Source organism: Pseudophryne corroboree, chromosome 7 (assembly GCF_028390025.1).
Source record: "Pseudophryne corroboree isolate aPseCor3 chromosome 7, aPseCor3.hap2, whole genome shotgun sequence".
Classification (NCBI taxonomy): Eukaryota; Metazoa; Chordata; class Amphibia; order Anura; family Myobatrachidae; genus Pseudophryne; species Pseudophryne corroboree.
In genome coordinates this window covers 21207283-21232697 of record NC_086450.1, presented here as the reverse complement: position 1 = coordinate 21232697, position 25415 = coordinate 21207283, and the positions used below count along the sequence as shown (strand labels likewise).

The 25415-nt window shown below is 46.6% G+C and overlaps 1 long non-coding RNA gene across 1 annotated transcript in view; it reads right to left on the bottom strand.

The window, feature by feature from the left end:
- The window catches only part of LOC134944149 (uncharacterized), an 81621-nt gene that overhangs the window by 39485 nt on the left and 16721 nt on the right, over positions 1 to 25415 (bottom strand). The window contains exon 3 of the long non-coding RNA XR_010181854.1: positions 9401 to 9481. This is a non-coding gene — a long non-coding RNA (uncharacterized LOC134944149). The remainder of the gene's footprint in view (positions 1 to 9400; positions 9482 to 25415) is intronic.

Sequence of the window (25415 nt, the reverse complement as noted above, 5' to 3'; positions counted from 1 at the left end):
GTATGTCAATTATGATTCACATCCTGTATATGGGCAACTCTCAATCCTGCCCCACTGACCCTGGAGGAAAGGAGAGTGGTCTGACATATCTGATGAGTGGAGAAAGCCTTTTACATATGTATGTCTCTAGATATTTTTAGCTCAGCATTTTTACTTGGGACTTTATTTTACATATTGAGCTTTAGGGGGGAATGTAATATGGTGTGAGAATCAGAAAGTGAGAGATTTTGGGGGAGTTCTGGTGTTTTTTTTAAAGTGACAAACATTTATATGAAAAAATCAATCTGGTTTTGCCATATAAATGATTGCATCTCTAAAATAACAGGAGAACTCTCACAAAATCTCTCTTATTACATTCCTCCCTTACTTAGAATTTTTTTTTTTATAATATATCCAAAAGGTGCATACTTTCTGCATGTGCATCTTGGAATGGGTTAGGCTGTGGGAGGGGAAGGAATAGGCTACGGAGGGAGGGGTTAGGCTGTGGGAAGGCTGGTTTAGACTTCGGGGGGGATTAGGGGTTAGGCTGTGGAGTGGGGGGTTAGGATTAGGCAGTGACAGGGAGGGTTAAGGGTTAGGCTGCTGGAGTAAGGGGGGTTAGGATTAGGCAGGGGAGGGTTAGGGAAAGGCCGCTGGTAGGGAGAGTAGTGGGGAGGGGAGGGTTAGGCTTTGGGAAGGGTGGGTTAGGCTGCGGGTGGGGGGGAAGGTTAGGGGCTAGGCTGCAGAGTGGGGGTTAGGATTAGGCAGGGGAGGGTTAGGGTTAGGCCGCTGGTAGGGAGAGTAGTGGGGAGGGGTTAGACTGTGGGAGGGGAGGGTTAGGTTGTGGGAACGGTGATTTAGGCTGCGGGGGGGGGGGTGTTAGGCTGTAGGAAGGGTGGTTTTGGCTTTGGGGGGTTAGGGGTTAGGTTGCGGAGTGGGGATTAGGATTAGGTAGTAGCAGGGGAGGGTTAGGGTTAGGCCGCTGGTAGGGAGATTTGTGGGAGGGGTTAGGCTGTGGGAGGGGAGGGTTAGTCTGTGGGAAGTGTGATTTAGGCTGCGGGGGGGTGTTAGGCTATGGGCTGGGTGGTTTCAGCTTTGGGGGGATTTAGGGGTTAGGCTGCGGAGTGGCGGTTAGGATTAGGCAGCAGAGGGTTAGGCTGCTGGTAGGGAGAGTAGTGGGGAGGGAAGGGTTAGGCGGTGGGAGGGGAGGGTTAGGCTTTGGGAAGGCTGGGTTAGGCTGCGGGGGGGGGGGTTAGGGGCTAGGCTGCAGAGTGGGGGTTAGGATTAGTCAGGGGAGGGTTAGGGTTAGGCCGCTGGTAGGGAGAGTAGTGGGCAGGGCCGTCTTTTCGTATGGGCTCAATGGGCTCTTGCCCAAGGGCCCCAAGAGTATAAGGGCCCTAGGCTGATAGCTGAGGGTCCCCTATTTCCAGAGGTACCAGAGTTTTGAAAATCGGCCATAGGGAACCAGAGATATCGAACTTCAAAGCAGTGGTCCCCATCCAAGCCTGTTAATTGCTCTTCCCAGCCAGATATCTCAGTTTCTGTATGACGTACAGTTTTTCTGAGGGTACAGTTCAAAAGCTGGGACTCTCCACTTTCGGTGGACACTGGCAGATTTTCTCTACTATGCCCAGAACCAGAGATATCAGCCTTCAAGCAGCTGGTCCCTGCTCAAGCTCCACACGCCTAATATGCAGTTTTATATATTCATTGGTGGATTGCTCTGGCTCCTGAACTCTGATCCCCAAGTCCCCAGTACCTCCTGACAGGTGAGGCACTCTAATATTTTATCCCATTCAGAGCTAAGAAATCTTTTTACAGGAACTTGAGATATCTGCAGTCAAGCAAGCTGCTCTCTCACTAGAAAATGATGAATATTAAGCCCACTCCACTATCGACCCCTCCCTTACATATTAAACACCCCATACCACCCTGAAAGTCATGTACCGAGGCCCCTTCATTCATCCCAATGCCACCTTCTACAGTTTAGTGTTCTCCCTCCCTCCCCATCTGTGCAGTAAAGCAGTAATTAGTAGAAATTACTGCTCCGGGTCTTATATGCTGAGCAGAAGATAGAACACCCCATACCGCCCGCGGGACATCAAAGCTGCCGCTGATAGCACCCCCCCTGGAGGATGGGTAGGGGCCCCAGTGCATTGCTGTGCCCAGGGGCCCACACTGCTGTTAAGATGGCCCTGGTAGTGGGGAGGGGTTAGGCTGTGGGAGGGGAGGGTTAGGCTTTGGGAAGGGTGGGTTAGGCTGCGGGGGGGGGGGGGTTAGGGGCTAGGCTGCAGAGTGGGGGTTAGGATTAGTCAGGGGAGGGTTAGGGTTAGGCCGCTGGTAGGGAGAGTAGTGAGGAGGGGTTAGCATACTTAGAAAATTGTCGGTATTCCGACCACCGGCATCCTCCCTGTTGGGGATCCCCTACCCAACCCCTAAATAGCATCCATTATCCTGCATTACTCACCTATAAGAGTAACTGACCAGGCCTATTAGTAGCATATAAACCACAGCTACTAATGTAACCTCTCTAGGTTGCCTGCACCACCGAGTAAAATGCCCAGTTTCCCCAATGTGGCTGCTAGACATATATTTTATCTCCTAGTATATCCTGCTGAGCGTTTTGTTTGGACACACACAACTATATTTAATAGGATCTTATATTACATTTCAGTTTTTGCCATACAGGGAAATAAGGCCAAATACATGAAAATTATTTCACTCATAAAAATTATGAACTAACCAGTGCTACTGTGTAAACCCAGAAATATCCCTAAGATTTCTTTAAACTCACCGACACTCCCAGGTATTTTATTTATGTATAGTCTGAACTTTTGTATTTTTTGTATTTTTGTTTTCATTTTGATGAAAAATATAAAAAACTAAATATACAAATACTGCTGGGTTGGAATTTTTCTCCTCATGACAAAATCAGCGGCAGAAACACATCCAGTAATACCTCACATGTGGCGTTGTTTGCTGGCTGGACATACAGTACAGTATTTTCATTAGAATCGTTTACTTTGCTACTGTTATGGCTTTGTATTGCCTTTGTAGAGCCTCCACCGTGTCAGAACATCCAAAGGAGTATATCTTCTGTCCATTTGGAAAACCAGGTATGTACTAAAGGCGAAATGGACTGAAAACGGACACAAAGGGGTATATTTACGAAAGTGCAGGTATTTAGAAGTCGAAATGTTGCCCATAGCAACCAATCAGGTTCTACTTATCATTCTACCACCTTCCAGAATATAATAGCTAGAACCTGATTGGTTGCTATAGCAACATCTCCACTTATAAAAGCCTGCACACTAGTAACTAAATATTCCCACAAATCACCAGAAAATAGACTTCAGACTGAAACAGAACTGAAATAGAACATCGACCAAAACATTGGTACTTTAACATAGCGTTCTATACAAATCTCTTATTTACTAGTAGTTGGTACTGTATGAAAATTGAAAACCAATTCAAAATGGACTCAAAATCGATCCACAATCATTAAAATGAATAGACACATCAGAAACAGGGGAAACACGCATGGGGGGCACTCTTACTGTCCAAATTATGTATGTATTTATTTATTATTTATTATTGCATGTTTCTTATAGAGCACAACATATTCCATTGCGATTTACAATTGGAAACAGTGATAAAACAAACCGAGTAATAGCAGACACACATAGAGGTAGGAAGGCCCTGCTCACCAGCTTACAATCTATAGGAAGAATAGGCATTGCATGTAAAGGCACAGTAATGCTTTTTAATTTTCGGGAAAATACTAATTAGCGCTTGAATGAAGGTGTTTGTGGGTATTACAGTGCATGTGACTTGCTTTGGCCAATAAGGTTGCATTTGTCTAATGAAGTCCATTTTGAGTCCATTTTTGGTTCTATCTAAGTGTGATTAGAACAGATTTAAAACTTCATATAAAAATCAATGCACTATCAAAATCAGAATGGAACCAAAAATCAACTGTTAGTAAATTATCTATTTTGAATAGAATTACTGGGGCACTTTTGTGGTTATGTTGGTTCTATTTGGTCAATTTTAATCTAGACCCAAAATTGACTTTTAGTAAGTTTACCCAACAATGGGGTATATTTACTAAAAATCGTATTTTCCCGTTTGAGGTCAAAGTTCAATCACGAATGACATCGAAAGTGTAAATTTGCAACTTTTTGAATTTAGTACGACTAATTTACTAAGCTGCCGTATTCTGCATTTTCGGTTTTACCGATGTCGATGTCATTCGTTTTTTTTGGCAGTGTTTTACGTGAGTGACTTGTAAAACACTGCCGACTTTAATACAATGAATCTCGGCCGGATCTGAGAGATCCGTGCTGGGCTTCATTGTGCACCTTTAAAAAAAAAAAAAAAATCAGTGTTAAAATCCCCCCAAAAATTGCGTGGGGTCCCCCCTCCTAAGCCAAACCAGCCTCGGGCTCTTTGAGCCGGTCCTGGTTGCAAAAATATGGGGGGAAAAATGATAGGGGTTCCCCCATATTTAAACAACCAGCACCGGGCTCTGCGCCTGGTCCTGGTTCCAAAAATCCGGGGGACAAAAAGAGTAGGGGTCCCCCGTATTTCTGAAACCAGCACCGGGCTCCACTAGCCAGATACATAATGCCACAGCCGGGGGACACTTTTATATAGGTCCCGGCGGCCCTGGCATTACATAACCAACTAGTCACCCCTTGCCGGGGTACCCTGGAGGAGTGGGGACCCCTTCAATCAAGGGGTCCCCCCCCTCCAGCCACCCAAGGACCAGGGGTGAAGCCCGAGGCTGTCCCCCCCATCCAAGGGCTGCGGATGGGAGGCTGATAGCCGTTTTGTAAAAAAATGAATATTGTTTTTAGTAGCAGTACTACAAGTCCCAGCAAGCCTCCCCCGCAAGCTGGTACTTGGAGAACCACAAGTACCAGCATGCGGAGGAAAACCGGGCCCGCTGGTACCTGTAGTACTACTACTAAAAAAATACCCCAATAAAAACATAAGACACACACCTTGAAAGTATAACTTTAATGCATACATCCTCACCTCCATATATACATACTTACCTATGTTCACACGAGGGTCGGTCCTCTTCTCCATGTAGAATCCATGGTGTACCTGTTGAAAAAATTATACTCACAAAATCCAGTGTAGATGGCTCTTCTGCTTGTAATCCAGTTGTAATCCAGGTACTTGTCAAATTAAAAAAACGGACACCCGACCTCGCACTGAAAGGGGCCCATGTTTTCACATGGGACCCCTTTCCCCGAATGCCAGAAACCCCCTCTGACTTATGTCTAAGAGGGTTCCATCAGCCAATCAGGGAGCGCCACATTGTGGCACCCTCCTGATTGGCTGTGTGCTCCTGTACTGTATGACAGGCAGCACACGGCAGTGTTACAATGTAGCGCCTATGCGCTCCATTGTAACCAATGGTGGGAACTTTGTGGTCAGCGGTGAGGTTACTTTCGGTCACCCACAATGTGGCGCTCCCTGATTGGCTGATGGAACCCTCTTAGACATAAGTCAGAGGGGGTTTCTGGCATTCGGGGAAAGGGGTCCCATGTGAAAACATGGGGCCCCTTTCAGTGCGAGGTCGGGTGTCCGTTTTTTTATTTTGACAAGTACCTGGATTACAAATGGATTAAAAGAGGAGCCATCTACACTGGATTTTGTGAGTATAATTTTTTCAACAGGTACACCATGGATTCTACATGGAGAAGAGGACCGACCCTCGTGTGAACATAGGTAAGTATGTGTATATGGAGGTGTGGATGTATGCATTAAAGTTATACTTTCAAGGAGGTGTGTGTCTTATGTTTTTATTGGGGTATTTTTTTAGTAGTAGTACTACAGGTACCAGCGGGCCCGGTTTTCCTCCGCATGTTGGTACTTGTGGTTCTCCAAGTACCAGCTTGCGGGGGAGGCTTGCTGGGACTTGTAGTACTGCTACTAAAAACAATATTCATTTTTTAACAAAACGGCTATCAGCCTCCCATCCGCAGCCCTTGGATGGGGGGGACAGCCACGGGCTTCACCCCTGGTCCTTGGGTGGCTGGAGGGGGGGACCCCTTGATTGAAGGGGTCCCCACTCCTCCAGGGTACCCCGGCCAGGGGTGACTAGTTGGTTATGTAATGCCAGGGCCGCCGGGACCTATATAAAAGTGTCCCCCGGCTGTGGCATTATGTATCTGGCTAGTGGAGCCCGGTGCTGGTTTCAGAAATACGGGGGACCCCTACTCTTTTTGTCCCCCATATTTTTGGAACCAGGACCAGGCGCAGAGCCCGGTGCTGGTTGTTTAAATATGGGGGAACCCCTATCATTTTTTTTCGCATATTTTTGCAACCAGGACCGGCTCAAAGAGCCCGAGGCTGGTTTTGCTTAGGAGGGGGGACCCCACGCATTTTTATTTCATAAAAATAACACTTTCCCACCCCTTCCCACTGATAAACATGCACGGATCTCATGGATCCGTGCATGCCTATCCAAACACGGGATAAAAAAGCAGGTCTGTTTTTTTTTAGCACTTTTTCACGAATTGTATTTCTGCACGGCAGTGTTTGGCTATTGTCGACAGTGTTTGTGATTTGCACTTTTTAGTAAATTACCGATTTCTACCAAATTGCAGGCGTATTTGACCGATGGTGTATTGATTCGTGATTTTTTCCTAGGAATTCCAAAATATTACGAATGCCCTCATCACTGCCGAGATTTTTGCTTAGTAAATTCCCGACATGACACTTTGAAGAAAAAACGGCATCTCGGTCAAAATCGGGAGCTTAGTAAATATACCCCAATGTATTTAACTTATTCATCTTGAGATTGTATTGTTTGCTGGTGATCATTGGAAATTTTTACACAAAAAATTGAAAATTTATTTTTTTCATCCAAAAACGCCTGTTTTGAATGCAATTTTAACAGCATCAGCAATATGTTATATACACCTTAACACACATGTATTAATTATTCCGTGTATGTAGGCACCAGTTTGGCTTTAATAAGGCACTTTTTCAGAGAAGGCCTTACCACAATTTTTTGCATTTGAAGAAGATCTGAAGTACAGAACCAGAATAATACAAACAAGTATAAAAATGACTCTATATACATATATGAATACTGTAATTGACACCTCAAGGCATTAATCTAGGACCTAATTAAGTCTATTTGCATATAATGTAAATTTGTAACTTGCGGAAGGAGGTATGCCACCTGTATTTCAAGTTGAGTGTAAATCCTCTGCAGATGTTTCTCCTTCTGCTGGGTGGTGTTTCCTGACACAGCAGTAGAGGAGATGGGACTATGGCCTCATATGTCCATCCATGAACCCATTTGACCATGCAATAAAGACTGGTGAAGTGACTGACAGACCAATAGCCTCCTATAGTTTTTAGTTGACCTTGATCTTACAGCCTAGCTGTTGGCATCTGAGCAGACATACTCTGAGGCTACACGCACAACCTGAGTGTTCCCATTAAGTGGCCACTTCCAGGTCTGAGATTGATCTCTGCTACCCGATGCCCCTCCGGTGATATTTATTGGTAAATTAGCTAAATTAAAATCCAGTATTTTAACTGACCTCTTAGGACTACTAGAAAAGTGATGGGCAATTGAATTGATGCCTGTAATATCAAGTATCAGATCTCTAAATAAATTTAGGATGTCTGGTTGGCTACGCCTTTCAGTTTGATATTTAATAAAATGGCCAGGGTTGTCTGAACAATTGAAAATTCTCATCCATAGTCATGTTTATTTTGGCTTCACCAAACCTAATTTTTTTGGTTACTGACAAGAGTTTCCTAGAACTACTTGGCAGCCATATGGTCCCTACAAGCGGATCATGTGATTTAATCCGCAATACCACACAGAAACTTCAATGCAAATACTTTTTGACTTGGCTGTTTGTGGTCTAACTATCTCCATGTTAGGCTCTAAGATACATGAAAATTCCCTGAAAATGTTTCATTACAAGCAAAACAGAAACAGTTTTTTTTAATGTCCTCAATGTGCATTATATATTAATATGCTTTATTAAAATGTTCCTATTAAACAGAGGGCTATATAGTAAAAGTAGGCAGAGGCTGCTGATTAATTTTCAGCCTTTCTCCCCATTTGTCTTTGTATTTAGCTTAAACCTCCTTCTGGGACAGTCCATACGAAAAGGACCTGTACTTGTGAGAAAACTTTCCCGCATTGCCGTCCTTTGTAAATGCAAATGACGGCTACATTTACTTTTGCGCAAAGTGTGCTTGCACCTACTCATACACGCATAGAATGGGTCAGAAGAACCTGCAAAAGCTCTGCCATCTGGGTAAAAGTAAGAAGAGATCGCAGTATGCTTGTGAGTGAAGCTTTGCTTCTCTCAGCTATAAAAAGTATTATTATTCTTTATCTGGCACCACAAGGGTTCCGCAGCGCCTAACAAAGTACATAACCTCATGAGCTCGGCGGCAGAAACCAAGGGTTAGGTGCCTTGGAAGGGAGCATGGAGTAGATGATAGTATTAGTAGGGAAGCCAAAGCACATGAGGAGAGAGGGCTCTTGTGAGAGCTTATATTCTAAAGGAGTGGGGCAGAAGACATGGGTAACAGAGATGTGGTAGACAGTGATCAAGGGATAGAGGGTTAGACCGAGGGATGGCTGCGTTTGATGATGAAGAAGAAGAAGAAGAAGGAGAGGGTTCTTGACTTGAGAGCCCGTTTGAAGTTTTGTAGAGTGGTGGATAGTCTGATAGGGAGCAGGAGAGAATTCCAGAGGTAGAGAGCCCCATGGCCAAAATCTTGGAGGCCACTTTACTCTGTACCCATTTAAACAACAGCGTTTAAGGTGGATCTTTGCTAAGATATGTGCAACTCAAAATACTGTATACCAGAGGTTCTCAAACGTGGTCCTCAAGGCATCCCAACGATCCAGGTTTTAGGTATATCCATGGCTCAGCACAGTTGGTTGAATCAAATTGACTGAGGTGCTAATTAAGTCACCTGTGGCCAAGCATGGATAAACTTAATACCTGCACCATTGGGGTGCCTTGAGGACCACGTTTGAGAACCTTTGCTGTATACAAAAATATTTTTGCCTCTACAGTATTTTCAAGGTATTTTTTTTTATATTTATTTTTTTGCATTCAACTATAAGTTAGACCAGGAGTAAAAAAAGGTCTCAGTTCTTTGTTGATTTGATAAGAACATACAAATGTGTTCAAGTTATTGGCATTTATATATTAGAATCTAACCAGGTTGCTAACGCAATGCCCAATAAACAAGTTCTGAGGTACCAAAATCAAACAAGAAAAGCTGAAAAAGAGACCCAGCAAACATTGTTCTTGGCTCCTATTCACATTAGTCTCGCCAATAAGAAAACAAGATGGATTGATTTTACATTCTTTACCAGTTTTAAAAGTACTTTTTTCTGTTTGTGTTATCTCTGTACCTGCATTCTACTCCTTTTTTTCTCCATTCTTTGCCAACATTGCCTGTGGGAGGGAAGAGAGAACCCTCCTCAGTAATGAGCCTGTATAAAAAAAATAAAAAAAACGTAGACAATTTGAAATGTTACATCTTTGAATATAAGGTAGTTCATGAACCCCCCCCCCCCCCCCCCCCACACACACACACACACACACACACACACACACACACACACACACACACACACACACACACACACACTTATGATTAGAGATGTGCGGCGGGCACTTTTCGTGTTTTGTGTTTTGGTTTTGGATCTGGTTCCATGCTCGTGTTTTGGATCTGGATTGGTTTTGCCAAAACCCACCCTTTCTGGTTTTGGTTTTGGATCTGGATGATTTTTTTTAAAACACAAAAACGGCTAAAATCACAGAATTTGGGGGTAATTTTGATCCTACGGTATTATTAACCTTGATAACCAGAGCCGGCCCTAGCTATAGGCAACCTAGGCAATTGCCTAGGGCATTTGGAATGCCCAGGGGCATTGAAGCCTGCCTAGTGTGGGCAGACAGTGACAAAGCCCGCAGCTGGTGATGTTAGCTATTGTACTAATGAGTTTAGTGACTCATTGTACGCCGCCCAGACGCTGCAGGGTCGCAACCAGGAACCAGTGCGGTTGGGTAGAGGAGAGAACGAGTTGCTATCTATTGCAGGACCACATTCGCCCCCTTCTTCCTCTCTGCCATGCTCCCTCCCTTCCACAGTACCAAGCCAGCCCCCTTCAGCCCACCCACTTCTTCCCATCTATACCCGCTCTCTCCCGTCCATATCATGACCTAGCCAGTTCCCCTGAGTCCTGGGCGGGGTCTCTCCTGGACAGATGACCAAGCCACTCACACTTCTTTCCCTCTGCCTATCCCTGCTTACCTCTACTTTGCTTTGTCCCGGCGGAGGACCAGGCCCCGCCTCCTTCTTCCCCTCAGCCAGCCCAGTCCCTGCTTTCCTTCTACCCCGCTCTGCCCAGCCTGGAGGACCATGCCCCGCCCCCTTCTTTCCCTCAGCCAATATCCACTTTCCCTCTACCATTGCTGTCCCAGCTGGGGGACCAAGCCCCGCCCCCTTATTCCATTCAGCCCACCACCACCACTTCTGCTCTACTCAGCTCTCCTCCGTCAACTCTACCATGTCGCCGTGTCACCTACTCTGAAGCTGCAGTGGACAGAGAGAAGACTTCATTATGGTAAGTTCATGTGGAGGGTGGCACAAGGATGTGTTACTGAGCAGAATGTAGTGCAGTGCAGTGCAGTCATGTAGTTCAGTGTATAGGGGGTATTTAGTGTATTGATTTAGTGTGGCATATAGGGGGGTGTAGTGCAGTGATGTAGTGCAGTGTATAGGGGGTATTTAGTGTATTGACTTAGTGTGGCATATAGGGGGGTGTAGTGCAGAGATGTAGTGCAGTGTATAGGGGGTATTTAGTGTATTGATTTAGTGTGGCATATAGGGGAGTATAGTGCAGGGATGTAGTGCAGTGTATAGGGGGTATTTAGTGTAGGTATGTTCTGTGGCGTATAGGGGGGTGTAGTGCAGGGATGTAGTGCAGTGCATAGGGGGTATTTAGTGTATTTATTCAGTGTGGCATATAGGGGGGTGTAGTGCAGGAATGTAGTTCAGTGTATAGGGGGTATTTAGTGTATTGATTTAGTGTGGCATATAGGGGGGTGTAGTGCAGGGATGTAGTGCAGTGTATAGGGGGTATTTAGTGTATTTATTCAGTGTGGCATATAGGGGGGTGTAGTGCAGGGATGTAGTTCAGTGTATAGGAGGTATTTAGTGTATTGATTTAGTGTGGCATATAGGGGGGTGTAGTGCAGGGATGTTGTGCAGTGTATAGGGGGTATTTAGTGTATTGATTTAGTGTGGCATATAGGGGGGGTGTAGTGCAGTGATGTAGTGCAGTGTATAGGGGGTATTTAGTGTATTGATTTAGTGTGGCATATAGGGGGGTGCAGTGCAGGGATGTAGTCCAGTGTATATGGGGTATTTAGTGTATTGATTTAGTGTGGCATATAGGGGGGTGTAGTGCAGGGATGTAGTGCTGTGTATAGGGGGTATTTAGTGTATTGATTTAGTGTGGCATATAGGGGGGTGTAGTGCAGGGATGTAGTGCAGTGTATAGGGGGTATTTAGTGTATTGATTTAGTGTGGCATATAGGGGGGTGTAGTGCAGGGATGTAGTCCAGTGTATAGGGGGTATTTAGTGTATTGATTTAGTGTGGCATATAAGGGGGTGTAGTGCAGGGATGTAGTCCAGTTTATATATGGGGTATTTAGTGTATTGATTTAGTGTGGCATATAGGGGAGTGTAGTGCAGGGATGTAGTGCAGTGTATAGGAGGTATTTAGTGTATTGATTTAGTGTGGTATATAGGGGGGTGTAGTGCAGGTATGTAGCGCAGTGTATAGGAGGTATTTAGTGTATTGATCTAGTGTGGTATATAGGGGGGTGTAGTGCAGGGATGTAGTGCAGTGTATAGGAGGTATTTAGTGTATTGATTTAGTGTGGTATATAGGGGGGTGTAGTGCAGGTATGTAGTGCAGTGTATAGGAGGTATTTAGTAGAGATGAGCGGGTTCGGTTCCTCGGAAACCGAACCCGCCCGAACTTCAGTTTTTTTTACACGGGGCCGAGCGACTCGGATCTTCCCGCCTTGCTCGGTTAACCCGAGCGCGCCCGAACGTCATCATCCCGCTGTCGGATTCTCGCGAGGCTCGGATTCTATCGCGAGACTCGGATTCTATATAAGGAGCCGCGCGTCGCCGCCATTTTCACACGTGCATTGAGATTGATAGGGAGAGGACGTGGCTGGCGTCCTCTCCGTTTATAGAGAGTGAGACTACTAGAGTAGAGAGAGACACAGTATTATTTACTTTAGTAATTTTGGGGAGCATTAGGAGGAGTACTACTACTTGCTGAAGTGATAGTGTGACTGTATATCTGACTTGTGGGGGAGACACTGACAGTGGGAAGCAGTTAGAGTCTGAGAGCAGGAGTACATATTTTAACGTACAGTGCACACTTTTGCTGGCACTCTGCTGCCAGAGTGCCACACTGCCATTGTGACCACACTGACCACCAGTATATATTGTGATTGTCTGCTTAGGAGTACTACTTGCAGTTGCAAGTTGCTGATAGTGTGACCAGTGTCCTGACCACCAGTTTAATTAATCACCACCAGTTTAATATATATATATATATATATATATATATATAATTGTATATAATATATATATAATTGTATATGTATACCACCTACCCGTGTTTTTTTTTTTTCTTTCTTCTTGATACATACTACTATAGTAGCTTACTGTAGCAGTCTGCGGTGCTGCTGAGCTGACAGTGTCCAGCAGGTCCGTCATCAGTCATTACATAATAAATATATATACCTGTCCGGCTGCAGTACTAGTGATATTATATATATATATATATTAATTTCATCTCATTATCATCCAGTCTATATTAGCAGCAGACACAGTACGGTAGTCCTAGGCTGTAGCTACCTCTGTGTCGGCAGTCGCTGGTCCATCCATAATTGTATACCACCTACCCGTGGTTTTTTTTTTTCTCTTTCTTCTTGATACATACTACTATAGTAGCTTACTGTAGCAGTCTGCGGTGCTGCTGAGCTGACAGTGTCCAGCAGGTCCGTCATCAGTCATTACATAATAAATATATATACCTGTCCGGCTGCAGTACTAGTGATATTATATATATATATATATATATATATTAATTTCATCTCATTATCATCCAGTCTATATTAGCAGCAGACACAGTACGGTAGTCCACGGCTGTAGCTACCTGTGTGTCGGCAGTCGCTGGTCCATCCATAATTGTATACCACCTACCCGTGGTTTTTTTTTCTCTTTCTTCTTGATACATACTACTATAGTAGCTTACTGTAGCAGTCTGCGGTGCTGCTGAGCTGACAGTGTCCAGCAGGTCCGTCATCAGTCATTACATAATAAATATATATACCTGTCCGGCTGCAGTACTAGTGATATTATATATATATATATATATATATATATTAATTTCATCTCATTATCATCCAGTCTATATTAGCAGCAGACACAGTACGGTAGTCCACGGCTGTAGCTACCTCTGTGTCGGCAGTCGCTGGTCCATCCATAATTGTATACCACCTACCCGTGGTTTTTTTTTTCTCTTTCTTCTTGATACATACTACTATAGTAGCTTACTGTAGCAGTCTGCGGTGCTGCTGAGCTGACAGTGTCCAGCAGGTCCGTCATCAGTCATTACATAATAAATATATATACCTGTCCGGCTGCAGTACTAGTGATATTATATATATATATATATATATATATATATATCTTAATTTCATCTCATTATCATCCAGTCTATATTAGCAGCAGACACAGTACGGTAGTCCACGGCTGTAGCTACCTCTTTGTCGGCAGTCGCTGGTCCATCCATAATTGTATACCACCTACCCGTGTTTTTTTTTTCTCTTTCTTCTTGATACATACTACTATAGTAGCTTACTGTAGCAGTCTGCGGTGCTGCTGAGCTGACAGTGTCCAGCAGGTCCGTCATCAGTCATTACATAATAAATATATATACCTGTCCGGCTGCAGTACTAGTGATATTATATATATATATATATATTAATTTCATCTCATTATCATCCAGTCTATATTAGCAGCAGACACAGTACGGTAGTCCACGGCTGTAGCTACCTCTGTGTCGGCAGTCGCTGGTCCATCCATAATTGTTTACCACCTACCCGTGTTTTTTTTTCCCTCTTTCTTCTTGATACATACTACTATAGTAGCTTACTGTAGCAGTCTGCGGTGCTGCTGAGCTGACAGTGTCCAGCAGGTCCGTCATCAGTCATTACATAATAAATATATATATACCTGTCCGGCTGCAGTACTAGTGATATTATATATATATATATATATATTCATTTCATCTCATTATCATCCAGTCTATATTAGCAGCAGACACAGTACGGTAGTCCACGGCTGTAGCTACCTCTGTGTCGGCAGTCGCTGGTCCATCCATAATTGTATACCACCTACCCGTGGTTTTTTTTTCTCTTTCTTCTTGATACATACTACTATAGTAGCTTACTGTAGCAGTCTGCGGTGCTGCTGAGCTGACAGTGTCCAGCAGGTCCGTCATCAGTCATTACATAATAAATATATATACCTGTCCGGCTGCAGTACTAGTGATATTATATATATATATATATATATATTAATTTCATCTCATTATCATCCAGTCTATATTAGCAGCAGACACAGTACGGTAGTCCACGGCTGTAGCTACCTCTGTGTCGGCAGTCGCTGGTCCATCCATAATTGTATACTAGTATCCATCCATCTCCATTGTTTACCTGAGGTGCCTTTTAGTTGTGCCTATTAAAATATGGAGAACAAAAATGTTGAGGTTCCAAAATTAGGGAAAGATCAAGATCCACTTCCACCTCGTGCTGAAGCTGCTGCCACTAGTCATGGCCGAGACGATGAAATGCCAGCAACGTCGTCTGCCAAGGCCGATGCCCAATGTCATAGTACAGAGCATGTGAAATCCAAAACACCAAATATCAGTAAAAAAAGGACTTCTAAATCTAAAATAAAATTGTCGGAGGAGAAGCGTAAACTTGCCAATATGCCATTTACCACACGGAGTGGCAAGGAACGGCTGAGGCCCTGGCCTATGTTCATGGCTAGTGGTTCAGCTTCACATGAGGATGGAAGCACTCAGCCTCTCGCTAGAAAAATGAAAAGACTCAAGCTGGCAAAAGCACCGCAAAGAACTGTGCGTTCTTCCAAATCCCAAATCCACAAGGAGAGTCCAATTGTGTCGGTTGCGATGCCTGACCTTCCCAACACTGGACGTGAAGAGCATGCGCCTTCCACCATTTGCACGCCCCCTGCAAGTGCTGGAAGGAGCACCCGCAGTCCAGTTCCTGATAGTCAGATTGAAGATGTCAGTGTTGAAGTACACCAGGATGAGGAGGATATGGGTGTTGCTGGCGCTGGGGAGGAAATTGACAAGGAGGATTCTGATGGTGAGGTGGTTTGTTTAAGTCAGGCACCCGGGGAGACACCTGTTGTCCGTGGGAGGAATAGGGCAGTTGACATGCCTGGTGAAAATACCAAAAAAATCAGCTCTTCGGTGTGGAAGTATTTCACCAGAAATGCGGACAACATTTGTCAAGCCGTGTGTTGCCTTTGTCAAGCTGTAATAAGTAGGGGTAAGGACGTTAACCACCTCGGAACATCCTCCCTTATACGTCACCTGCAGCGCATTCATAATAAGTCAGTGACAAGTTCAAAAACTTTGGGCGACAGCGGAAGCAGTCCACTGACCAGTAAATCCCTTCCTCTTGTAACCAAGCTCACGCAAACCACCCCACCAACTCCCTCAGTGTCAATTTCCTCCTTCTTCAGGAATGCCAATAGTCCTGCAGGCCATGTCACTGGCAATTCTGACGAGTCCTCTCCTGCCTGGGATTCCTCCGATGCATCCTTGCGTGTAACGCCTACTGCTGCTGGCGCTGCTGTTGTTGCTGCTGGGAGTCGATGGTCATCCCAGAGGGGAAGTCGTAAGCCCACTTTTACTACTTCCACCAAGCAATTGACTGTCCAACAGTCCTTTGCGAGGAAGATGAAATATCACAGCAGTCATCCTGCTGCAAAGCGGATAACTGAGGCCTTGGCATCCTGGGTGGTGAGAAACGTGGTTCCGGTATCCATCATTACTGCAGAGCCAACTAGAGACTTGTTGGAGGTACTGTGTCCCCGGTACCAAATACCATCTAGGTTCCATTTCTCTAGGCAGGCGATACCGAAAATGTACACAGACCTCAGAAAAAGAGTCACCAGTGTCCTAAAAAATGCAGCTGTACCCAATGTCCACTTAACCACGGACATGTGGACAAGTGGAGCAGGGCAGGGTCAGGACTATATGACTGTGACAGCCCACTGGGTAGATGTATGGACTCCCGCCGCAAGAACAGCAGCGGCGGCACCAGTAGCAGCATCTCGCAAACGCCAACTCTTTCCTAGGCAGGCTACGCTTTGTATCACCGGTTTCCAGAATACGCACACAGCTGAAAACCTCTTACGGCAACTGAGGAAGATCATCGCGGAATGGCTTACCCCAATTGGACTCTCCTGTGGATTTGTGGCATCGGACAACGCCAGCAATATTGTGTGTGCATTAAATCTGGGCAAATTCCAGCACGTCCCATGTTTTGCACATACCTTGAATTTGGTGGTGCAGAATTTTTTAAAAAACGACAGGGGCGTGCAAGAGATGCTGTCGGTGGCCAGAAGAATTGCGGGACACTTTCGGTGTACAGGCACCACGTACAGAAGACTGGAGCACCACCAAAAACGCCTGAACCTGCCCTGCCATCATCTGAAGCAAGAAGTGGTAACGAGGTGGAATTCAACCCTCTATATGCTTCAGAGGTTGGAGGAGCAGCAAAAGGCCATTCAAGCCTATACAATTGAGCACGATATAGGAGGTGGAATGTACCTGTCTCAAGCGCAGTGGAGAATGATTTCAACGTTGTGCAAGGTTCTGCAACCTTTTGAACTTGCCACACGTGAAGTCAGTTCAGACACTGCCAGCCTGAGTCAGGTCATTCCCCTCATCAGGCTTTTGCAGAAGAAGCTGGAGGCATTGAAGGAGGAGCTAAAAGGGAGCGATTCCGCTAGGCATGTGGGACTTGTGGATGGAGCCCTTAATTCGCTTAACAAGGATTCACGGGTGGTCAATCTGTTGAAATCAGAGCACTACATTTTGGCCACCGTGCTCGATCCTAGATTTAAAACCTACCTTGGATCTCTCTTTCCGGCAGACACAAGTCTGCTGGGGTTCAAAGACCTGCTGGTGACAAAATTGTCAAGTCAAGCGGAACGCGACCTGTCAACATCTCCTCCTTCACATTCTCCCGCAACTGGGGGTGCGAGGAAAAGGCTCAGAATTCCGAGCCCACCCGCTGGCGGTGATGCAGGGCAGTCTGGAGCGACTGCTGATGCTGACATCTGGTCCGGACTGAAGGACCTGACAACGATTACGGACATGTCGTCTACTGTCACTGCATATGATTCTCTCCCCATTGAAAGAATGGTGGAGGATTATATGAGTGACCGCATCCAAGTAGGCACGTCAGACAGTCCGTACTTATACTGGCAGGAAAAAGAGGCAATTTGGAGGCCCTTGCACAAACTGGCTTTATTCTACCTAAGTTGTCCTCCCACAAGTGTGTACTCCGAAAGAGTGTTTAGTGCCGCCGCTCACCTTGTCAGCAATCGGCGTACGAGGTTACTTCCAGAAAATGTGGAGAAGATGATGTTCATTAAAATGAATTATAATCAATTCCTCCGTGGAGACATTGACCAGCAGCAATTGCCTCCACAAAGTACACAGGGAGCTGAGATGGTGGATTCCAGTGGGGACGAATTGATAATCTGTGAGGAGCGGGATGTACACGGTGATATATCGGAGGATGATGATGAGGTGGACATCTTGCCTCTGTAGAGCCAGTTTGTGCAAGGAGAGATTAATTGCTTCTTTTTCGGTGGGGGTCCAAACCAACCCGTCATTTCAGTCACAGTCGTGTGGCAGACCCTGTCACTGAAATGATGGGTTGGTTAAAGTGTGCATGTCCTGTTTATACAACATAAGGGTGGGTGGGAGGGCCCAAGGACAATTCCATCTTGCACCCCTTTTTCTTTCATTTTTATTTGCGTCATGTGCTGTTTGGGGAGTGTTTTTTGGAAGGGCCATCCTGCGTGACACTGCAGTGCCACTCCTAGATGGGCCAGGTGTTTGTGTCGGCCACAAGGGTCGCTTATCTTACTCACACAGCTACCTCATTGCGCCTCTTTTTTTCTTCTTTGCGCCATGTGCTGTTTGGGGAGTGTTTTTTGGAAGGGCCATCCTGCGTGACACTGCAGTGCCACTCCTAGATGGGCCAGGTGTTTGTGTCGGCCACTAGGGTCGCTTAGCTTACTCACACAGCTACCTCATTGCGCCTCTTTTTTTCTTCTTTGCGTCATGTGCTGTTTGGGGAGTGTTTTTTGGAAGGGCCATCCTGCGTGACACTGCAGTGCCACTCCTAGATGGGCCAGGTGTTTGTGTCGGCCACAAGGGTCGCTTATCTTACTCACACAGCTACCTCATTGCGCCTCTTTTTTTCTTCTTTGCGCCATGTGCTGTTTGGGGAGTGTTTTTTGGAAGGGCCATCCTGCGTGACACTGCAGTGCCACTCCTAGATGGGCCAGGTGTTTGTGTCGGCCACTAGGGTCGCTTAGCTTACTCACACAGCTACCTCATTGCGCCTCTTTTTTTCTTCTTTGCGTCATGTGCTGTTTGGGGAGTGTTTTTTGGAAGGGCCATCCTGCGTGACACTGCAGTGCCACTCCTAGATGGGCCAGGTGTTTGTGTCGGCCACTAGGGTCGCTTAGCTTACTCACACAGCTACCTCATTGCGCCTCTTTTTTTCTTCTTTGCGTCATGTGCTGTTTGGGGAGTGTTTTTTGGAAGGGCCATCCTGCGTGACACTGCAGTGCCACTCCTAGATGGGCCAGGTGTTTGTGTCGGCCACTAGGGTCGCTTAGCTTACTCACACAACTACCTCATTGAGCCTCTTTTTTTCTTCTTTGCGTCATGTGCTGTTTGGGGAATGTTTTTTGGAAGGGCCATCCTGCGTGACGCTGCAGTGCCACTCCTAGATGGGCCAGGTGTTTGTGTCGGCCACTAGGGTCGCTTAGCTTACTCACACAGCTACCTCATTGCGCCTCTTTTTTCTTCTTTGCGTCATGTGCTGTTTGGGGAGTGTTTTTTGGAAGGGCCATCCTGCGTGACACTGCAGTGCCACTCCTAGATGGGCCAGGTGTTTGTGTCGGCCACTAGGGTCGCTTAGCTTACTCACACAGCTACCTCATTGCGCCTCTTTTTTTCTTCTTTGCGTCATGTGCTGTTTGGGGAGTGTTTTTTGGAAGGGCCATCCTGCGTGACACTGCAGTGCCACTCCTAGATGGGCCAGGTGTTTGTGTCGGCCACTAGGGTCGCTTAGCTTACTCACACAGCTACCTCATTGCGCCTCTTTTTTTCTTCTTTGCTTCATGTGCTGTTTGGGGAGTGTTTTTTGGAAGGGCCATCCTGCGTGACACTGCAGTGCCACTCCTAGATGGGCCAGGTGTTTGTGTCGGCCACTAGGGTCGCTTAGCTTACTCACACAGCTACCTCATTGCGCCTCTTTTTTTCTTCTTTGCGTCATGTGCTGTTTGGGGAGTGTTTTTTGGAAGGGCCATCCTGCGTGACACTGCAGTGCCACTCCTAGATGGGCCAGGTGTTTGTGTCGGCCACAAGGGTCGCTTATCTTACTCACACAGCTACCTCATTGCGCCTCTTTTTTTCTTCTTTGCGCCATGTGCTGTTTGGGGAGTGTTTTTTGGAAGGGCCATCCTGCGTGACACTGCAGTGCCACTCCTAGATGGGCCAGGTGTTTGTGTCGGCCACTAGGGTCGCTTAGCTTACTCACACAGCTACCTCATTGCGCCTCTTTTTTTCTTCTTTGCTTCATGTGCTGTTTGGGGAGTGTTTTTTGGAAGGGCCATCCTGCGTGACACTGCAGTGCTACTCCTAGATGGGCCAGGTGTTTGTGTCGGCCACTAGGGTCGCTTAGCTTACTCACACAGCTACCTCATTGCGCCTCTTTTTTTCTTCTTTGCGTCATGTGCTGTTTGGGGAGTGTTTTTTGGAAGGGCCATCCTGCGTGACACTGCAGTGCCACTCCTAGATGGGCCAGGTGTTTGTGTCGGCCACTAGGGTCGCTTAGCTTACTCACACAGCTACCTCATTGCGCCTCTTTTTTTCTTCTTTGCGTCATGTGCTGTTTGGGGAGTGTTTTTTGGAAGGGCCATCCTGCGTGACACTGCAGTGCCACTCCTAGATGGGCCAGGTGTTTGTGTCGGCCACTAGGGTCGCTTAGCTTACTCACACAGCTACCTCATTGCGCCTCTTTTTTTCTTCTTTGCGTCATGTGCTGTTTGGGGAGTGTTTTTTGGAAGGGCCATCCTGCGTGACACTGCAGTGCCACTCCTAGATGGGCCAGGTGTTTGTGTCGGCCACTAGGGTCGCTTAGCTTACTCACACAGCTACCTCATTGCGCCTCTTTTTTTCTTCTTTGCGTCATGTGCTGTTTGGGGAGTGTTTTTTGGAAGGGCCATCCTGCGTGACACTGCAGTGCCACTCCTAGATGGGCCAGGTGTTTGTGTCGGCCACTAGGGTCGCTTAGCTTACTCACACAGCTACCTCATTGCGCCTCTTTTTTTCTTCTTTGCGTCATGTGCTGTTTGGGGAGTGTTTTTTGGAAGGGCCATCCTGCGTGACACTGCAGTGCCACTCCTAGATGGGCCAGGTGTTTGTGTCGGCCACTAGGGTCGCTTAGCTTACTCACACAGCTACCTCATTGCGCCTCTTTTTTTCTTCTTTGCGTCATGTGCTGTTTGGGGAGTGTTTTTTGGAAGGGCCATCCTGCGTGACACTGCAGTGCCACTCCTAGATGGGCCAGGTGTTTGTGTCGGCCACTAGGGTCGCTTAGCTTACTCACACAGCTACCTCATTGCGCCTCTTTTTTTCTTCTTTGCGTCATGTGCTGTTTGGGGAGTGTTTTTTGGAAGGGCCATCCTGCGTGACACTGCAGTGCCACTCCTAGATGGGCCAGGTGTTTGTGTCGGCCACTAGGGTCGCTTAGCTTACTCACACAGCTACCTCATTGCGCCTCTTTTTTTCTTCTTTGCGTCATGTGCTGTTTGGGGAGTGTTTTTTGGAAGGGCCATCCTGCGTGACACTGCAGTGCCACTCCTAGATGGGCCAGGTGTTTGTGTCGGCCACTAGGGTCGCTTAGCTTACTTACACAGCTACCTCATTGCGCCTCTTTTTTTCTTCTTTGCGTCATGTGCTGTTTGGGGAGTGTTTTTTGGAAGGGCCATCCTGCGTGACACTGCAGTGCCACTCCTAGATGGGCCAGGTGTTTGTGTCGGCCACTAGGGTCGCTTAGCTTACTCACACAGCTACCTCATTGCGCCTCTTTTTTTCTTCTTTGCGTCATGTGCTGTTTGGGGAGTGTTTTTTGGAAGGGCCATCCTGCGTGACACTGCAGTGCTACTCCTAGATGGGCCAGGTGTTTGTGTCGGCCACTAGGGTCGCTTAGCTTACTCACACAGCTACCTCATTGCGCCTCTTTTTTTCTTCTTTGCGTCATGGGCTGTTTGGGGAGTGTTTTTTGGAAGGGCCATCCTGCGTGACACTGCAGTGCCACTCCTAGATGGGCCAGGTGTTTGTGTCGGCCACTAGGGTCGCTTAGCTTACTCACACAGCTACCTCATTGCGCCCCTTTTTTTCTTCTTTGTGTCATGTGCTGTTTGGGGAGTGTTTTTTGGAAGGGCCATCCTGCGTGACACTGCAGTGCCACTCCTAGATGGGCCAGGTGTTTGTGTCGGCCACTAGGGTCGCTTAGCTTACTCACACAGCTACCTCATTGCGCCTCTTTTTTTCTTCTTTGCGTCATGTGCTGTTTGGGGAGTGTTTTTTGGAAGGGCCATCCTGCGTGTGTTATGATTCCCGTACTCCAGACCAGAGGAGATCTAATGGCAGAGGTCTGAGTACTGGGAAGATTTGCTGGTTGTGGGAGCAGGAGAGCCTAGTAACCCCTGGCGCCCTAACTCCGTTGTCTCGCCCGTGTTATCAGAAATCCCCTGCGAGACTATGGTTGCTTGAGCCCATGGCAGCCGCGTTCGAAGGGCGGATTATGTCTGCCCAACCCCGATGCCCCCTCAGGTCTTAATGGGAGACAAAGGGAAATCCGAGACAGGGTGATAACAAGGGGCCCTCTGACTAAGCAACCAGGCCTGGGGTTACAAGCTAACTTAAACCAAGGTATGTGCGGACTAGCCGCCAGGGAAAAGGACAACCAAAGATCCACTGATCCGTTACTCCTATCCAGCACCGCTGGATACCAGAGTGGATCTGTGGGAGCGGAATCCTCCGCAAAAGCTCCAGAACACAAATATACTAAATAATAAACAGTAAGCGGACAAGCCGCAACACACGGCTGCGCCGCGACTCACGAACACCACAGGATGTTAAAGGTGCTCGGTCAGACTCCAGGAATAGATGACAAATATCCGAGTACAGGACCACTGAGGACAGGAACAACCGGATTGAGCAGGACTGGAAACTCTCTGCAACTGACAAAGGCAAACAGGAAGCTATCACCGGCGTCTGTGAGAAGTCCAAAGGGTGCTTATAAGTGTGAGCTCCCCAATCAGGAGCCAGACTGGGTCATCACAATTAATGCCGTGCAGCTTGCATGCTGCACTGCCAGCACACCATGATACAATCAGCACATCATGATACAATTAGAACAGACCCAGCAACGGGGAACACGGCCCGAACGTGGCGTCCCCGTTGCTAGGGTCAGAGCGGCTCCGTGCGCCCGGCGTCTAGCGTTGCCAGGGAGCCGGCGGCTGTACGCGCACGGCGTCCCTGGTTGCTAGGCGCCGGGCCGCACCGACGAGCGGACCCCGGCGCCTAACAGTACCCCCCCCTTGAGAAGGGGTCGAGGAACCCCTAAAGCCAGGTTTCTGAGGAAATTCTCAAAAAAATGCACTTTTGAGCCTCGGGGCATGAAGATCCTCATCCAGGACCCAAGACCTTTCCTCTGGCCCATAACCTCTCCAATGTACCAAAAAATAAAGCCGACCTTGGGACAACTTGGAATCGAGAACCTTCTCCACCAAGAACTCCTGCTGACCCTGTACATTTATAGGTGATCTCCCCTGAGATATTTTACGAGGAAATCTACTGGACGAAACATATGGTTTCAGCAATGAGCAATGGAAGGTATTTCCGATCCGTAAAGTTTTTGGTAAACGTAACCGGAAAGCAACTGGATTGACTTTTTTGATAATGTGAAATGGTCCAATAAATTTAGGACCCAATCTGGCTGAGGTTTGTCGAAGTTTAATGTTGCGAGTCGACAACCACACCTTATCTCCTACTTTAAAAGTGCACGGCCGCCGGAGCCTGTCAGAAAATCTTTTTTCCCGGAATGCCGCTTTTCTGAGAGCCAGGTGCACTTTTCTCCAAATAAGTTTAAGATGAGAAGTCAGGGCCAGTGAGGAGACAGAGGAATGTTGAAAAAATGAATTAGCTCTGGGGTGAAAACCAAAAACTGCAAAAAATGGAGACACATTGGTGGAAGAATGACAGGCATTATTATAAGCAAACTCCGCCAATGGAAGAAACTCCGACCAGTCATTTTGGAGTTTGGCCGAGTACAAACGCAAATATTGTTTTAGAGATTGATTAACTCGCTCAGTCTGCCCATTGGATTGGGGATGATAGCCGGACGTTAAAGATAACTTCATCTTTAATGAAGCACAAAAAGACTTCCAAAATTGTGCAATGAATTGTGGACCCCGATCAGAAACAATATCAGTGGGTAAGCCATGGAGTCTGAAAACATGGCGGAGGAACAAGACTGCCAATCCCTGGGCAGATGGCAATCGGGGAAGAGCAATGAAATGGGCCATTTTGCTAAAACGGTCCACTACCACCCATATGACTCGGCATCCGGCTGACAGAGGGAGGTCCACCACAAAATCCATGGAGATATGCGACCATGGCCTAAGAGGAACATTCAAGGGCATAAGTTGACCGATGGGTAAAGAACGGGGAACTTTATGCTGTGCACAGACCTGACACGAAAAAACAAACTCTTTAATGTCTTTGGAAAGACCAGGCCACCATACTGAGCGGGAGACTAATTCCAAAGTCTTAGCGATTCCCGGATGCCCGGCAACTTTGCTATCATGAAACTCCGTCAAAACAGTTGCTCTCAAAAACTCAGGGACAAAAAGACGACCAGCAGGAGTATTTCCAGGAGCTTGATGTTGAAGCAGCTTTAACTGGGTAAATACATCCTGTGTGAGGCCTGCCCGAATGGTTGAAGACGGCAGTATGGGAGTAACAGGACTGTTGTCTTGAACTGGAAGAAAACTGCGTGACAGGGCATCTGCCTTAGTATTCTTGGAACCTGGCCTGAAGGTGATAATGAATTTGAAACGAGTAAAAAATAAAGCCCAACGAGCCTGCCGGGCATTCAGTCGCTTAGCTGATTCAATGTATTGAAGATTTTTGTGATCAGTCAAAACTGAAATAGTATGAGTCGCTCCTTCAAGCCAATGTCTCCACTCCTCGAAAGCCCATTTAATAGCCAGCAATTCCCGGTTACCAACATCGTAGTTGGATTCTGCAGATGAGAATTTCCTGGACATAAAGGCACAAGGATATAATTCAAGGGAATCCGGATCCTTCTGAGATAGGATAGCCCCCACTCCAACCTCCGAGGCATCAACCTCAACAATGAAAGGCAATTCTGGGTTGGGATGTCTGAGGACAGGGGCTGAGACAAAGGCTTGTTTCAAGGCCTGAAAAGATAACTCAGCTTCACGTGACCAATTGGTAGGATCTGCTCCCTTCTTAGTTAGTGCCACAATGGGAGCAACTAGGTCAGAGAAAGAGTGAATAAATCTTCTATAGTAGTTCGCAAACCCTAAAAAGCGCTGAATTGCTTTTAAGTTGGTGGGTTGCGCCCAACTAAGGATGGCTTGGAGCTTCTTTTGTTCCATACAGAATCCCCGAGGGGAAATAATGTACCCTAAAAAGGATACCTCCGTAACATGAAATTCACACTTCTCCAGCTTGGCATACAGGTGATTTTCACGTAATTTTTTTAGAACTTGACGCACCTGGGTAACATGTTGTTCTACAGAATCAGAATATATCAAAATATCGTCTAAGTAGACTACAACGAACCTTCCAAGAAATTCACGGAGCACATCGTTAATGAGATCCTGGAAGACTGCCGGAGCGTTAGACAGGCCAAATGGCATGACCAGATACTCATAGTGGCCTGAC